This window comes from Mustela lutreola, chromosome 12 (assembly GCF_030435805.1).
Source record: "Mustela lutreola isolate mMusLut2 chromosome 12, mMusLut2.pri, whole genome shotgun sequence".
Lineage (NCBI taxonomy): Eukaryota > Metazoa > Chordata > Mammalia > Carnivora > Mustelidae > Mustela > Mustela lutreola.
In genome coordinates this window covers 65,549,079-65,555,212 of record NC_081301.1, presented here as the reverse complement: position 1 = coordinate 65,555,212, position 6,134 = coordinate 65,549,079, and the positions used below count along the sequence as shown (strand labels likewise).

The window sequence follows — 6,134 nt, the reverse complement described above, 5'->3', positions numbered from 1 at the left end:
CTCTCTTGCTTGCAAATAAATAGATAGATAGATAGATAATAGACAAAGCAAAATAAAAGCAGATTATGAAAATAAATATAAAGATTTTGAAATGAAAACAAGTTCAAAATAAAATAGAGAAGACCTACACAGCTAAAAGTTCATTCAGAAAATCTACTATTCAAGAAGTCAGTATGACACAATGTTAAGATATCAAAAGATTTGAGCATGTACTTTACAGAAAGGGTAATCCAAATGGCCACTCATATATAAAAACTGTTTATCTTTATTATGAATCTGGAATTCAATTAAATTAAATTAAAAATAAATTAAAACCTAGAATGACATACTATTACACACTTACCATATTGGGCCACAGTGAAAATGTCTTGCAAGAATGTGAAGGAATGACAGTGCACATAATAAAAACATATGAGGTAAGTTGGACAATATTTAGAAAACTTAAAAATTAAAAATAAAGATTTGGTCCATTCCTAGAAATACAACATGGAACTAAATGAATATTTTCACCAAGATATGCAAACAGATGATTATAGTTTTTTCATTCATAACGGCAGATCAGTAGTGGTATATTTGCACAATGTTACATTAAATAAGAGAGAATATTAACAAATTGGGAGGAGGGGCGAGGTTGTTATCATAAACAGATCTTCTATGGTGCTAATTATGTTCTATTTCTCAAAATCTTTAAGTTGAAAAAGTTTTCAAATTTACATCTAGATAGATAGATAGGTAGATGATAGATAGACAGATATCCCAGAAGCTGCAATGCTAGGCTAAGACCAGGCTTTAAAGGGCTTTTCTATGCTCTACTAAATACTTTAAACCATTCATTATATCATAGCTCAGTGTTGAAATCTCCATTTGTTTCCTCAGTTTCCTAATATTTATCTTAAGGTGACCTGATCCACCTTTGTCTAAATATTTCTATTTTAACAATGTCCTTTTGAACACTCAGAGACTAAAACTTAGAAAAATACTCTGATTGTTATCTCACTAGAGTGGAAAATATATAGTTACCCATTAACTAATGATATCCATGACATTTTTAATTCTTGGGAGCTTTTGGTTAAATGAATTTTTTAAGCTTCCTTTAAATGAAGCTTTAAGCCATCACCACATAAATAAAATTAAAGAACTAAATGAAAACAAGCCAAGTATTTACAGAGTAATAGAATGTGCAGTGGAAAGAGTACAATTCTGAAATCATAAAGCCTAAATTAGTGTGATGCATCTTTACTAGCCATGTAATCATAAACCAGTTATCTAAATGTGTTAGCCTCAGTTTTTTCACCCATGAAATGGTGATGATAATACTTATTATGCAGAGTTGTTGTGTGGATGTAATGAAGCATGGAGCATGAGAGTCTCATATTCCATGCTAAAATGATAGCTATTTTTATAGTTATAATAATTCTAATAATAGTAATTAAATTGTTCAAAATGATAATATTCATTTATATTGAGGCATTGTATTGACTATTCATAGACACATTTACCAAAATAAATTTCATTTTACTTTACCCCCTCTGAGTATATATATTCCCTAATTCATTATGAATCTCATTATGAATAATAATTATCATAATAAATATGCTGATTTTTCTTCTATTTATTTTTAGGGAAGTATCCTTTACTGTTGAACATAAAGAAACTTAAGCAAGTCTGTCTTATTCAAAATTTGCATGCTGCTTTCTTATGAAACTAGATGATAGAGTTGTATGAAATAAATTCATGCAGTTAAGACATTTATGTTTGGAAAACTGGGTGGTCAGTTTAGTATTTCAAAAGAAGATTTTAAATTTAAACCTTAAAACTGAGCTCTTTCAGCCTTATTTATAGACATCCTTCATGCTTCCTAAGTACTCCTTCATTGTAAACTAAGTAATAGTTTTTGTCCCAGTGTATAGAACTAAAATGGATTTTATATTCTATTATTTCAGAGTTAGTTGCAGTTTCTACTTCCTTACTTCCTTTTTTGAAAAATAGATTAATTCTACAAAAAGTTTTTTCCGGCTTTATTGAAAAATAATCGACATATTACAATTTGTAAATATAAGAAATGATTTCTTATAATATTGCAAACTTTTAACATTGTGTAAATTTTGTACAATTTGATAAATTGGCATACATCTGTATTGCAATATAATCTACATAAAAATGTTAATACATCTACTATCTCATATAGTTGCCACTGTTTTTTATGCATGTATGGTAAGGAATTTTAAGATCTACTCTCTTAGCAACCTTTATGTATATAGTACAGTAGAGATAAACTTCAGAGGTCTTGTGGGTTTTGTTCCAGACCGCCTCAATAAAGTGATTATCTCAATAAACTAAGTCAAATTATTATTTTTTTTGGTTTCCCAGTGCAAATAAAAAATTATGTTTCCCAGTGCATATAAAAAATAAACACTATACTGTACTGTTCAAAAGCATTATGCCTTTAAGGAAAAACAAGGTATATACCTTAAGTAAACTAGTTCTGAGTTTTCAGTGGGTCATAATTACTGATCACAGATCACCATAACAAATACAATAATAATGAAAAAACTTGAAATATTGCAAGAATTACCAACATGTGACAGAGAGACACAAAATGAACAAATGTCGTTAGAAAAATGGTGGCAGCAGACCTCTTTTATACAAGATTGCTATAAACTTTCAACTTGTAAGAATGTGATATATGCAAAGTTTAATAAAGGGAAGCACAATAAAAATGTATGTATATATTATTAACTATGATCATCATGCTGTACATTAGTTCCCCAGAACTTTTTCATATTATAGTTGCAAGTTTGTACCCTTTGACCACCTTAATCCACCCCAGGTTCACCTCTTTCAACTCAACTCTAAGTTTCCATTAGTTTGCTTTTTCTTCAGATTCTGTATGTAAGGGATATCATAATACATAAATTAAAATATATATAAAATCTTTGAAATATTTCACTTAGTATAATACCTTCAAGATCCATCCATGCTGTTGTAAATGGCAGTATTTCTTAATTTTTGATGGTTCAGTAATATTCCATAGTATATATTTACCATACTTATTTTATTCTTTCATCCATTAATGGATACTGAAGTTATTTCCATCTCTTGCTTAGAGTTAATAATTTTATAATGAACATAAGAGTGCAGATATGTCTTCGAATAGTGACTTCGTTTCCTTTAGATATATACCTAGAGGTGGGATTACTGAATCATATGGTAATTTTACTTTTAATAATATGAATAATCTCCATACTGTTTTCCATACAAATTTATATCCCTATCACAGTGCATAAGTTCCCCATTTTCCCCAATATTTACCAAAATTTGTTAGTTTTAATTTTTTGGTAGGATATATTCTAATAGGTAGTAATATCTTGTTGTGTTTTTCAGAGGTAAACAACAACAACAACAACATAATGACTTTGCCCTGAGTTTTTACGTTGAGCACTTTTTAATACTCTTGTTGGTCATTTATATAACTTTTTTGAAAAAAAGTCTATTGACATTCTTTTGCTATATTTTTAATTATATATTTTTTTCTATTTGTATCTGTTGGTTATTAACCTCTTTTCAGATATAAGATTTGTAAGTATTTTCTTCCATTCTGTGGATTGTGTTTTTATTCCCTTTTGTTTTTTTTTTTTTTTGGCAATGCAGAAACTTTAGTTTAATGTAATACCATGTATTTATTTTTGCTTCTTTTGCTTGTGTTTTTGGCCTGGTATCCAAAAAACTATTGGCAAGACCAATGTCAAGGAGAATTTTTCCTATGTTTTCCTTTAGGAAATTTAGATTCATGCATCACATTTAAGTCTTTAATCTATTTCAAGTTAAGATTTATGAGTGATATAAGGTTCCAGTTTCATGCTGGTTTATGTGACTATTCAGTTTTAAATATCATTTATTGAACAGACTATCTTTACCCATTATATATGTTGGCCCCTGTCAAATATTAGGTGACTGTATGAAAGGATTTATTTCTGGACTCTCAATTCTGTTCTACTTGTTTACTGGTCTGTTTTTATGCCAGTATACTTTATTGTTTTGAGCATGAGGGCTTTGTAGTATAGTTTCAAATCAAGAAGTGTAATTTCGCTTCTTCATTCTTTCTCAGAACTCCTTTAATTATTTGTTGTCTTTTATGGTCTCATATAAATTTTAGGATTCTTTACTTACTTCTGTAAAAAAAATATTGGATTTTTTAAAAAGATTATTTATTTATTTATTTGACAGAGAGAGATGACAGGCAGGCAGAGAGGCAGGCAGAGAGAGAAGAGGTAGCATCTTCGTGCTGAGCTGAGAGCCTGATGCAGGGCTCGATCCCAGGACCTTGGGATCATAACCTGAGCCGAAGGCAGCGGCTTAACCCACTGAGCCACCCAGGCGCCCCTAACATTGGATTTTTGATAGGAATTGAATTTACAGATGGTTTTCGGTAGTATGGACATTTTAACAATGTTAATTCTTACCATTCATAAATATGAGCTATCTTTCCATTTATGTCTCCTTCAAATTCTTTATCAATGTCATAGTTTATGGGGTACAGATCTTTCATCTTCTTAGTTAAATCTTTTCCTAAGTATTTTATTATTTTTGATGCTATTGTGAATTAGATTGTTCTCTTTATTTTTTCAGATAGTTCATCATTAGAGTGTTAAAATGCTCCTGTCTTGTGCTTACTTTGGCAGCACATATACTAAAATTGGAATGATGCAGAGAAGATTAGCGTGATCACTGAGCAAGGATGACATGAAAAACTATTTTAAAAAAATGAAACAAAACAAAATTCCCGTCTTTTATATATTGATCTTGTATTTGGCAGCTTTATTAAATTGTTTATTCAAAATTTTTTGTGAAGTTTTTAGGATTTTTTTACATGTAAGTTCATGTTATCCAAAAAAAGAAAATTTTACTTCTTCCTTTTTTTTTTGGAGTCTCTTATTTCTTTGTGTTCCTTGTTTCTCTGGCTAGGACATCCAGTACTATGTCAAATGAGAGTAGTGAAAGTGGACACACTTGTCTTTTTTCTGATCTTTAAGGGGAAAACTTTCAAACTTTTTTGATTGAATATGAGATTAGCTGTGGGCTTGCAATATGTGTTTTTCCTTTAATGGATTTTTTAAATTATTTTAAAAATTTTTTTATAAACATATAATGTGTTTTTATCCCTAGGGGTACAGGTCTGTGAATCACCAGGTTTACACATTTCACCGCACTCACCATCACTCACCATAGCACCTGCCCTCCCCAATGTCCATACCCCCACCATCCTCTCCCAACACACCTCCCCCCAGCAACCCTCATTCTGTTTTGTGAGATTCAGTCTTTTATGGTTTGTCTCCCTCCCAATCCCATCTTCTTTTATTTTTCTTTTCGTACGCCCGAAACCGCCTATGTTGCATCTCCACTTCATCATTTCAGGGAGAACATATGATAGTTGTCTTTCTCAGATTGATTTATTTCGCCAAGCATAATACCCTCTAGTTCCATCCATGTCATCACAAATAGCAGGATTTCATTTCTTTTGATGGCTGCACAGTATCCCATTGTACATATATACCACATCTTATTTATTGATTGATCTGTTGAAGGACATTTAGGTTCTTTCCATAGTTTAACTATTGTGGACATTGCTGCTATAAACATTTGGGTGCATGTGCCCCTTCAGAATGCCACGTTTGTATCTTTAGGGTATATACCCAGTACTACAATCACTGGGTCATAGGGTAGTTCTATTTTCAGCTTTTTGAGGCACCTCCATGCTGTTTTCCAGAGTGGTTGCACCAGCTTGCATTCCCACGTACAGTGTAGGAGGGTTGCCCTTTCTACACATCCTCGCCAGCATCTGTCATTGAGTGACTTGTTCGTTTTAGCCATTCTGAAAGGTGTGAGGTGGTATCTCATTCTGGTTTTGATTTGTATTTCCCTGATGCCGAGTGATGTGGAGCATTTTTTCATGTGTCTGTTGGCCATTTGATGTCTTCTTTGCAGAAATGTCTGTTCATGTCCTTGCCCATTTTTTCATTCGATTATTTGTTCTTAGGATGTTGAGTTTGATAAGCTCTTTATAGATTTTGGATAGATACTGGCCCTTTATCTGGTATGTCATTTGCAAATATCTTCTCCCAGATAACTTCTGA

At 31.5% G+C, this 6,134-nt stretch overlaps 1 pseudogene; it reads left to right on the top strand.

Moving 5' to 3' along the window:
* The first annotated feature begins 4,666 nt into the window (after positions 1-4,666).
* LOC131813366 (U6 spliceosomal RNA) lies at positions 4,667-4,758 on the top strand (annotated as a pseudogene).
* Positions 4,759-6,134: the final 1,376 nt, after the last annotated feature.